We start from the raw sequence: 12,116 nt of genomic DNA on the forward strand, positions 1-12,116 counted from the left end.
GGCCCTACTACCTCAATTATCTCCTCATTCCTGCTCTTCAAGGCTACTGGCAACTGTGGTCTAAGGGCCTGCCTCCGATTTACCCAATGAAACAGGTCAGAAGTTTTAAGTATTTTCTCCTATACCCATCCTGTTATCTGCATCTATGCAGTCGACAGCTCCTCCTAAACTTCCCTTATGCTCCCCACTCCCCCAGCCCAATCAGGGGAACCAGCTCACCACAGCCATCAGCTCTCCCCAGGGGTTTCTCATATTTTGTTGCTTAAATTTTGATGTTGATTTCCTTCTCTATAGTTATTGAGACGATTTCAGGAGTGGAAGTCAGCAGTCTGAACTTCATGGTCCTATTGGCATCTACAGGTATGGTACTAAATCTGTAAATAATCTGAATTTCCGTCTTTTTAGTATTCTGTTCCCCATTAATGAATATCTGTTACTGCTCTATTTGGAACTTTTAGCTTACTATATCAGAAAGCTTTTATATTTTGCCTCCATTAATATCTTATACATGTTTGTTAGGATTATTTTTAAGTAATAATTATTTTTTACTTTGTAGCCATTGTAAGTGAAATATTTTCTATTACATGTGCTAATTAGTTATTGCTTTCATGTGGCAAAGTTCTTGATTTTCCTATAATGTTCTTTCATATATATTTTTCTGAAGACTTTCATTCATTTAAATACTCCATGTTTTATAGTTAATAATATTGTCATTAAATATTATCTTTCTTTTCAATATTCATATCATTTACTTTGATACTCATTGGTTTCTGTGTTCCAGTTCAGTTTTGAACAGTAGATGAAAGAACATTCATTTTTGTGTTGTCCATCCCTGGCTTTAATGGAAAATCTTCTAACATTTCACATTTAAGTGTGTTTGCGATAGGCTTTAGGAAATTGAAGTTCTATTCTAATGTTACTTTTTTAAAAAAAAAAAAAACCACAAACTTGTGTTGAATTTCTTTGAAAGGCTTTTTATGTACCCATTGACATGATCAAGTGCTTTTTCTCCTCTAATTTGTACAAGGAATTATAATTGAAAGTATTCACTGATGTTAAATCATATTTTTATTCCTCAGAAACAGCCTGTTTTTTCATTTAATTCACTGCTATGATTCAACAATATAGCAGTATTCAAATGCTATTAAATTATTTAGAATATTTGCTGCTATGTGAGAGAGCATGGCTTAAGTGTTCTTTTCATGGGGTGTTCTCATCTGGTTTTTGAATCAAGGAGCAATAGCCTGGCAAAATGAGTTGAATAATTGACCATTTTTTGTGTGCTTTGGAAGAGTTTATATAAGATGGTAATTTGTTTCTCCCTGACTATTCAGTAGAACTGGCTTCCAAAACTGCCTTGTCATTTGACAGTGGCTTGAGTTTTGAATACAGTTTCAGTTTGTATTGTTTGATTAAACTTTTAGGTGGTCAGTTTCACTTAAGAGTTCAAATTTAATGGCATGATACTTAAAAGTATTTATTACAGAAATTATCAAACATAAACAACAATATAAAAAGAACTCAGCTCTCTTCATTATATAATATAATGAACCCATTATACCTGACACTCAGCATCAACAATCCTCAGAGCAAAGCTGTTTCGAGTTGTACCCTCACCTTCCCCCAATTCTTGCTACTGGAGTAATTTGAAGCATATCCCATACATCAGACCATTTTATTTCTAAATATTTCATATGCATTCATAAAAGATAAAGGTTTTTATGACATATAAATCCAATATAATTTTCTTTTCTAAAAATTTAAGTAATCTTCACATGCCGAGGTATTTTTCATGTTTACCTGGCAGACATATACTTTACTTTTTTTAATTTATTTTTTATTGTTATTTCCCCCAGCACACTTTTTTTTTTCCCACTGTACAGCATGGGGACCCAGTTACACATACATGTATACATAGTTTTTTCTCCCATTGTCATGCTATGTTGTAAGTATCTAGACATAGTTCTCAGTGCTACACAGCAGGATCTCATTGTTAATCCATTCCAAGAGCAATAGTTTGCATCTGTTAACCCCAAGCTCCCAATCCCTCCAACTCCCTCCCCCTCCCCCTGGGCAACTACAAATCTATTCTCCAAGTCCATGATTTTCTTTGCTGTGGAAAGGTTCATTTGTGCTGTATATTAGATACCAGATATGAGTGATACCATATGGTATTTGTCTTTCTGTTTCTGACTCATTTCACTCAGTATGGGAATCTCTAGTTCCATCCATGTTGCTGCAAATGGCATTATTTTGTTCCTTTTTATGGTTGAGTAGTATTCCATTGTGTATATATACCACTCTTCCGAATCCGGTCATCTGTTAATGGACATTTCAGTTGTTTCCATGTCCTGGCTATTGCGAATAGAGCTGCAATGAACATGTGGGTGCATGTGTCTTTTTTAAGGAAAGTTTTGCTCGGATGTATTCCCAAGAGTGGGATTTCTAGGTCATATGGTAGTTCTATGTATAGATTTCTAAGGTACCTCCATACTGTTCTCCATAGTGGTTGTACCAATTTACATCCCCACCAACAGTGCAGGAGGGTGCCCTTTTCTTCACACCCCCTCCAGCACTTGTTATTTGTAGACTTATTAATGATGGCCATTCTGACTGGTGCAAGGTGGTATTTCATGGTAGTTTTGATTTGCATTTCTCTAATAATCAGGGATGTTGAGCATTTTTTCATGTGCTTGTTAGCCATCTGTATATCTTCCTTGGAGAAATGGCTATTCAGGTCTTTTGCCCATTTTTCAATTGGGTTGTTGGCTTTTTTGCTCTTGAGCTGTAGAAGTTCCTTGTATATTCTAGTGATTAACCCCTTGTCCATTGCATCATTTTAAACTATTTTCTCCCATTCTGTAAGTTGTCTTTTTGTTTTCTTTTTGGTTTCCTTTGCTGTGTAAAATCTCATCAGTTTGATTAGGTCCCATGGGTTTATTTTTGCTTTTATTTCTGTTGCTTTGGGAGACTGACCTGAGAAAACATTTGAAGGTTGATGTCAGAGAATGTTTTGCCTATGTTCTCTTCCAGGAGTTTGATGGTGTCTTGTGTTATATTTAAGTCTTTCAGCCATTTTGAGTTTATTTTTGTGCATGGCATGAGGGTGTGATCTAGTTCCATTGCTTTGCATGCAGCTGTTCAGTTTTCCCAGCAATTCTTGCTGAATAGACTTTTTTCCCATTTTATGTTCTTGCTTCCTTTGTCAAAGATGAATTGACCTTTGGTGTCAGGGTTTATTTCCGGATTCTCTATTCTGTTCCATTGATCTGTCTGTCTGTTTTGGTACCAGTACCACACTGTCTTGATGACTGTGGCTTTGTAATAATGCTTGAGGTCTGGGAGAGTTATGCCTCCTGCTTGTTTTTGTTTCTCAGGATTGCGTATGTGGTTCCATATAAATTTTTGGATTGTTTGTTCTAGTTCTGTGAAAAATGTTATGGGCAATTTGATAGGGATTGCATTGAATCTGTAGATTGCTTTGGGTAGTATGGCCATTTTTATAATATTAATTTTTCCAATCCAGGAACATGGAATATCTTTCCATTTCTTTACATCTTCTTTAATTTCCTTGATTAATATCTTACAGTTCTCGGCATATACGTCCTTTGCCTCCTTGGTCAGGTGTATTTCCAGGTATTTGTTTTTTTGGGGGGTGCAATCTTAAAAGGTATTGTGTTTTTGTGTTCCTTTTCTAGAGTTTCATTGTTACTATACAGAAATGTGACTGATTTCTGATTGTTAATCTTATATCCTGCTACTTTGATGAACTTGTTGATCAGTTCAAGTAGTTTTTGGGTTGAGTCTCTAGGGTTTTCTATGTATAGTATCATGTCGTCTGCATACAGTGACATGTCTTTCTCTTCTCTTCCTATTCGGATGCCTTTTATCTCTTTTATGCCTTTTATTTCTTTTGTTTGTCTGATTGCTGTGGCTAGGACTTCCAATACTATGTTGAATAGCAGTGGTGAGAATGGGCATCCCTGTCTTGTTCCAGATTTTAGTGGGAAGGCTTTGGATTTTTCTGCATTGAGTGTTATATTTGCTGTGGGTTTGTCATAAATGGCTTTGACTATGTTAAGGAATGTTCCCTCTAAACCCACTTTGGTGAGAGTTTTTATCATGAATGGATGTTGGACTTTATCAAATGTTTTTTCTGCATCTATTGAGATGATCGTCTGGTTTTTGACTTTTCTTTTGGTAATGTGGTGTATGATGTTAATTGATTTGCACATGTTGAACCATCCTTGTGAACCTGGGATGAATCCTAGCTGGTCATGGTGTATGATTTTTTTGATATGTTGTTGGATTCGGTTGGCTAAAATTTTGTTGAGAACTTTTGCGTCTATATTCATCAAAGATATTGGCCTATAGTTTTCTTTTTTGGTGGTATCTTTGTCTGGTTTTGGAATTAGGGTGATGGTGGCATCATAGAATATCTTTAGGAGTGTTCCTTCTTCTTCAACCTTTTGAAAAAGCTTAAGGAGGATGGGCACCAGTTCCTCTTTGTTTGGTAGAATTTGCCTGTGAAGCCATCTGGTCCTGGACTTTTATTTGTAGGGAGTGTTTTTATGACATATTCCATTTCATTTCTAGTGATTGGTCTATTCAGTTGATCTATTTCTTCTTGATTCAGTTTTGGCAGGCTGTAAGACTCTAGAAAGTTGTCCATTTCTTCCAGATTGTCAAATTTATTGGCATATAATTGTTCATAGTATTCTTGTATTTTTTTTTTTTTTGTATTTCTGCAGTATCCGTTGTGATTTCTCCTTTTTCATTTCTTATTTTGTTTATTTGGGTTCTTTCTCTCCTCTTCTTAGTGAGTATAGCCAGAAGTTTGTCAATTTTGTTTACCTTTTCAAAGAACCAACTCTTGGTGTTATTGATTTTTTTCTATCATTTTTTGAATCTCTATTTTATTGATTTCCTGTTTGATTTTTATGATTTCCTTCCTTCTGCTGACTTTAGGGGTTTTTTGTTCTTTTTGTAATTCATTTAGGTGGTGGGTTAAGTTGTCAGTTTGAGATTTTTATTCTTTTTTGAGGAAGGCCTGTATTGCTATGAACTTCCTTCTGAGCACTGCTTTTGCGGCATCCCATAGATTTTGAGTGGTTGTGTCTTCATTATTATTTGTCTCGAGGTATTTTTTGATTTCCTTCTTGATTTCCTCATTGACCCATTGGTTTTTTAGTAGCATGTTGTTTAGTCTCCATGTAGTAGGTTTTTTTCTCATTTCTTTTCCTGTGGTTGATTTCTAGTTTCATGCCATTGTGGTCAGAGAAGATACTTGAAATAATTTCTATACTCTTAAATTTGTTGAGGTTAGCTTTGTGCCCCAATATGTGATCAATTCTTGAGATAGTTCCATGTGCACTTGATAAGAATGTGTATTCTGATTTTTTTGGGATGTAATGTCCTGAAAATGTCAATTAAGTCTAACTTTTCTATTGTTTCCTTTAGGATCTCTGTTGCTTTATTGGTTTTCTGTCTAGAGGATCTGTCCATTGATGTGAGTGGGGTGTTAAAGTCTACTATGATTGTATTCCCATCAATTTCTCCTTTTATGTCTGTTAATATTTGTTGTATGTATCTGGGTGCTCCTGTATTTGGGGCATATATGTTGATGATTGTAATATCCTCTTCTTGAATGGATCCTTTCACCATTAAATAGTGTCTTCCTTTGGCTTAGTGCCCTCCTTTGTCTTTCTTTATGGTCTTCGTTTTAAAGTCTATTTTGTCTGATATGAGTATTGCAACTCTTGCTTTCCTGTCTTGTCCATTGGCATGAAATATATTTTCCCATCCACTCACTTTCAATCTATTTGTGTCCTTTATCCTAAGGTGAGTTTCTTGTAGACAACAGATTAAAGGTTTTTGCTTTTTTATTCAATCAGCAACTCTGTGTCTTTTGATTGGAGCATTCAGTCCATTGACATTTAAGATGACAATCAATAGATGTTTATTGCCATTTTAAACCTCGTTTTCCAGTTGATTCTATGATTCTCCATTCTTTCTTTTTTTGGTTGGATGGTCTCCATTTATTTCCTGCTTGAGTACTTTTCATTTTTTGTGAATGTAATGTTCGGTTTTGATTTGGGCTTGCCCTGTTTTTAAGTATGTTAACCCCTTCCTATAACTGTGCATTTTAGCCTGATAGTCCTGTAGGTTTATACACTTCATTACCATAATAAAATTTAAAAAAAAAACAAAAAAAGAATATTTATTTCTTTACTTCCCTTGCCCACATTTTATAATTTTGATGTTTTTTTAATTTTATTTTAAACATGTTCATGATTAGATCTGTATGCTGGCTTATTTAAGTGTCTGCTCTCTGATTGTGGTTTCCTCCCATCCTCGTTCTTCCTCTTTTTTTTTTTTTTAATTTAGAGAAGCCCTTTCAGTATTTCTTTAAGAATGGGCTTTGTATTGCTATACTCTTAGCTTTTGTTTGTTGGAGAAATTTTTTATTTCCCCTTCTATATTATAAATGATATTCTTGCTGGATAGAGTATTCTAGGTTGCATATTTTTTCCTTTCAGTGATTTAAATATCTCTTTCCATTCCCTCCTGGCCTGTAGAGTTTCTATAGTGAAATCAGCTGATAGCCTTATGGGGGTTCCGTTATAATTAACAATTTGCTTTTCTCTTGCTGCCTTTAGAATCCTCTCTTTATCATTAACTTTTGCCATTTTTATTATAATATGTCTTGGTGTGGGTCTATTTGAGTTCAACTTGTTTGGGGCCCTCTGTGCTTCCTGTATCTTGAACTCAGTATCCTTTAGATTTGGGGAGTTTCCAGTGATAATTTCTTCAAATATATTTTCAATCCCCTTATCTTTGTCTTCTCCTTCTGGAATTCCTATTATGTGTAGATTGACCCGCTTTATATTATCCCATAGGTCTCTTATATTGCTTTCATGGTTTTTCATTTGGTTTTCTGTCTGCTGTCCTGTTTGGGTGATTTCCATTATTCTATCTTCCATGTCACTAATTTGTTCCTCTGCATTATTCATTCTGGTTTTTACTGCCCTTACCTCAGTTTGTATCTCTGCAAATGAATTTTCTAGTTTTTCTTGGCTCCTCCTTATATTTTCTAGTTCCCTTCTGAGGGAGTCTGCATTACTGTTCATATCTTCTCTTAATTCCTTCAGTATTTTCACTATCTCCCTTTTGAACTCCAAGTCTGTGAGACTGCATAGTTCTATTTCATTGTTGACTGCTTTAGGAGAATTCTCCTGTTGCTTTAACTGGGAATGGTTTCAGAGCTTATTCATCTTGCCTGTGTTTTCCTTTTTTGTGGTGGAGGTGCACTCCCCACTGTTGCACGGGGCTTGCCCTGGCACTGCCGAGGAGTGCTTCCCAAGGGCAGGCAGTGTGTGCTGGCCTTCTCTGCGGTGGAAGTGGGGCATTTCCTGAGGGTGGGCAGGGCTATCTGGGTCATTCTGCAACAGAGGGCACTTTTCAAGGGCAGGCAAGGCTAGCTGGGTCACTCCGTGGTGGAGCACGCTTCCCGAGGGTGGGCAGGGCTGGCCGGTTCCCACAGTGGTGGAAGTGCACTTCCCAATGTGGGAAGGGGCTCGCCAGGGTTTACTGGGGCAGTGGGGTGCTTCCTGTGGGCGGGCAGGCTGGGCCAGGGGAATCCCTGGTGGTTGGCTTCCCGTGGGTGGTGGGGCCAGTCCACCAGGGTGGCAGGCGGCTTCTGGCCAGGCACGTGTGAGGTGGGGGAGGGGGGATGCACTGGGAAGCTCTGCTCTCTGTTAGCTGGCGGGCGAGCTTGCACACTGGGGCACAAGGAGTATTATATGGTGGCCCACCCCTCCTTTTCTCCCCTCTCCAACACTGGTGCCTTGTCTCTCCTGCGGGTCCAGACCTTCTCCTGGGTTTCCTCTGTTGCGGCTTTCCACTACCCAGCCCTTAGTGTATTGCTCCCTCTGCCCATAACACACCACTTCCTAGTCCTTTAGGCTGTCTCCACACTGCCAACCCCAGCCCAATCCCAGGGACTAAGCTCTGGATCCTAGGTCTTGGCGCCCAGCCCCCACCCAAGTGTCTCAGTCTTTGGTGTCTGTGCCAGTGGTTCAAATGATCTGCTCAGCTCTTACTCTGCTTTTCAGTTCTCAGACCTGCTGCTGTGCTTTTCTCAGCATCTTGAGATTCCTCTGACTTGGTTGATCTTTCCAGCCTTTAGGTGACTTCCCAGGGTGTGGGTTCCCATTCTCCTTCACAGCTCCCTCTTGGGAATGCTAGTCCAGTCCTGATTCCCCTTCTCTCTCTTTCCTCTTTTCTCTTGTTTTACCCAGTTGTGTCGAGAGATTCTTGCCATTTTTGGAGGTTTAATTTCTTCTGCCAGCATTCAGTTGCTGTTATGTGCGAGTCATTTTATGTGTAGATGTGTTTTTTGTGTGTGTGTTTGTGGGAGAGGGTGAGCATGTTCCCCCTACTCTTCCGGCACCTTCTCAAAACATAATTTCCTTTTTTGGTAGTCTTTCCTTCAAGTGGATTTGAATTATTGTTTAGGTTCATATGTTTTTCAGCCTGAAGACCTTCTTTTAGTATTTCTGCAAGATAGGTATAATAGTAATGGAATTATCAGTTTGGGGGGTGGGATAAAGATGGCAGAGAAGGAGGATATAAGATCACCTCCCTTTATGAACATGTCAAAACTAAAACTATATATAGAATAATTCTTGCTGAAATCTACCTGAGGACTTGCAGGACAGCTTTTCTACAAGCAAGGCTGTAAAGAAAGATCCATGTGGAGTCTGGTAGGGAAGGAGGGGAAGTGACCCAGTGGGGACTTACACACCTAGCAGGGGACACAGAAGAAGAGGGTGATATCACATCCTTGGGGAGCCTCCTTGGAGAGTGAGTAGTTCAAGACACTTATTAGAGATTTCCAGACAAGCAAAAACTGAGTTCCTCTCTACTAAACTGACCTTACAATAAATGTTAAAGGGTCTTCAATGAGTAAAAAGAAAATACTGCACCAACAAATTTGAAAATATAGAAAGGGAAAAATCCCACAGGCAAAGGCAGATATATAGTAAAGGCAGTGGATCGGTCACTTAAATGAGCTAGTACAAATGTTAAAAGTCAAAAATTGTAAAATCAACTTTACAATAAACAGTAAAGTGATAGGCATGAAGATGTGAAATGTGACATCAAAGATATAAAATGGAGGATGTAGATATTTTTAGAATGTATTTAAAATTAAATGACTCTAAGCTAAAACAAATAGAAACAGTTATAGGTCATCATATATGAACTCCATGATAACCACAAACCAAAATCCTACAGTAGACACACAAAGACTAGTGAGAAAGGAACATAAGCATACCACTAAAGAAAATCACCAAACCACAAGTGAAGAGACTGAAAGACAAAATGAATAAATAAGAAATACAAGACAAAAACAAAACCCAGAAAACACCAAAATGGCAATAAGTACATACTTATCAATAATCACTTTGAATATAAAGGGACTAAATGGTCCAATCAAAAGATATACAGTGGCTGATTAGATTAAAAAAGACACATCTATAAGCTACCGACAAGAGACTCACCTTGGAGAAAATGACACACAGAGACTAAAAGAAAATGGAAAAATATATCCCATGCAAGTGTAAATGAAAAGAAATTTGGGGTAGTAACACTCATATCAGACAAAGTAGACCTTAAAACAAAGTCTATAATAAAAGACAAAGAAGAGCATTATGTAACGATAGAGACAAGAAGAGGATATAACATATGTAAATATATATGCACCTAATGTAGGAGCACCTAAGTATATAGAACAAATATTAATAGACATAAAAGGAGTAATTTACAGTAATACAAGGGCACAAATGAACCTTTCCACAGAAAAGAAAATCATGGACTTGGAGAATAGACATGTGATTTTCAAATAGGACGGGGAGGGAATGGGATGGATTCGGAGCTTGGGGTTAATAGGTATAGACTATTGCCTTTGGAATGGATTAGCAGTGAGATCCTGCTGTGTAGCACTGGGAACTATGTCTAGTCACTTATGATGGAACATGATAATGTGAGAAAAAAGAATGTATATGTGTATGTGTGACTGGGTCACCATGCTGTACAGTAGAAAAAAAAATAATGTATTAGGGAAATAAAAAAATATAAAACAAAACAAAAAGTGATTATGGTGAAACTGGACAGCTCTATGTAAATCAATGAAATTTGAACACTCCCTGAAATGAAAAATAAACTAAAAATGAATAAGATACCTAAATGTAAGACTGGAAACCGTAAAACTTCTAGAAAAAGAAAACAGGAAGTACACTCTTTGGCATCAGTCCTAGCAATTTTTTAATTGAAATATATTTGATTTCAAATATTTTGTTTCAGGTATATAGCAAAATGATTCAGTTATATATACATAATTATTTCAGATCATTTTCCATTGTAGGTTATTATAAATATTGGATATAGTTCCCTGTGCTATATAGTAAATCCTTGTTGCTTATCTGATTTTATATTGTAGTTTATCTGTTAACCGTATACTCCTAATTTATCCCTCTTCCCCCTGTCTTTGTCCTTTGGTAATCATAAGTTTGTTTTCTATGTCTGTGACTCCATTTCTCTTTTGTGTATCTATATATTGATTTGTATTACTTTTTAGATTTCACATATAAGTATATCATATAATACTTGTCTTTGTCTGACTTCGCTAAGTAAAATGTTCTCTAGGTTCATCTGCATTGCTGCAAAGGACATTATTACATTCCTTTTTATGACTTAGTAATATTCTATTGTATACACATAACACACTTCTTAAGTCAGTCATCTCTTCAGGGGAACTTTACCTTTTCCCTTCCAATTTGGATATATTTCCTTCTTTTTCTTGTGTGGTTGCTGTGGCTAGGGCTTCCAATACTATGTTGAATAAAAGTGAGGAGAGTGAGCAACCTTGTCTTATTCTTGAATTTAGCAGTGAAGTTTTCATCTTTTCATTGTTAAGTATGATGTTGTCTGTGGGTTTGTTGAAAATGGCTTTTCTTATGTTGAGATATATTCCCTTTAAACCAACTTTGGTGAGAGATTTTACCATGAATAGGTATTAAATTTTGTCAAATGTTTTTTTTTTTGCATCTGTGGAGGTGATTATATGGTTTTTGTCTTTGCTTTTTATGGTTTTTTTCTTGTTGTTGTTGTTGTTGTTTTGTTTTTTGGGGGGGACTGTACCTGCAGCATATGGAAGTTCCTAGGCTAGGGGTCAAATTGGAGCTGTAGCTGCTGGCCTACACCACAGCCACAGCAATGCAGGATCTGAGCCACATCTTTGAACTACACCATGGCTCATGATAATGCCAGGTCCTTAACCCACCAAGCAAGGCCAGGGATTGAACCCACGTCCTCATGGATACTAATTGGGTTCATTACCACTGAGCCACGATGGGAACTCCATTTTTGCCTTTCTTTTAGTCCATTGATGTTTAAAGTAATTATTGATAAGTATGTACTTATCGCCATTTTAAACCTTATTTTCTAGTTGATTTTGTATTTCTTCTTTGTTACTTTCTTCTTTTTTTGTGGTTTGATGGTTTTCTTTTGTATTTTGCTTGAATTCTTTTCCTATGGTTTTTGTGAATCTATTGTGTGTTTTGATTTGTGGCTACCATAGAGTTCAAGGATGTTGATCCATAACTGTATCTACTTGCTTCACACTGATAGTCGTGTAAGTGCAAGCACATTCTAAAAGATTATATTTTCTTATTCCCCCCCTCACATTTTGTGTTTTTGATGTCCTATTTTACACCTTCATGTTTATTTATTTGCTGATAATTGTAGTTAAAATCACTTTCACAAAAATTTTGATTGTTTTTTAATCTATGTATTGGCTTATTTAAGTGATCTCCTTTTATATATTTGCCTTTCCTATTGTGATTTTTCTTTTCCTATATATTTTTACTTCTTTTCCAGTTAGAAAAGGCCTTTCACTATTTCTTTTAAGATAAGTTTAGTATTGCTATGTTCTTTTAGTGTTTCCTTGTCTGATAAATTCTTTATTTCTACTTCTTTTTTCTTTCTTTTCTTTTCTTTTCTTTTCTTTTCTTTTCTTTTCTTTTCTTTTCTTTTCTTTTCTTTTCTTTCTTTCT

The 12,116-nt window shown here is 36.6% G+C and overlaps 1 long non-coding RNA gene across 2 annotated transcripts in view; it reads left to right on the plus strand.

Annotated features, from left to right (window-relative positions):
- The window catches only part of LOC110257716 (uncharacterized), a 152,800-nt gene continuing 140,684 nt past the window's right edge, over nt 1-12,116 (plus strand). For both annotated transcript variants that reach the window (XR_014835086.1, XR_002340626.2), the window contains exons 1-2: nt 1-95; nt 295-360. This is a non-coding gene — a long non-coding RNA (uncharacterized LOC110257716). The remainder of the gene's footprint in view (nt 96-294; nt 361-12,116) is intronic.

This window comes from Sus scrofa, chromosome X, assembly GCF_054392235.1.
Source record: "Sus scrofa isolate SSC_HxYL_T2T_F1_AM1 chromosome X, Sscrofa_HxYL_maternal_Yorkshire_Landrace_v2.0, whole genome shotgun sequence".
Lineage (NCBI taxonomy): Eukaryota > Metazoa > Chordata > Mammalia > Artiodactyla > Suidae > Sus > Sus scrofa.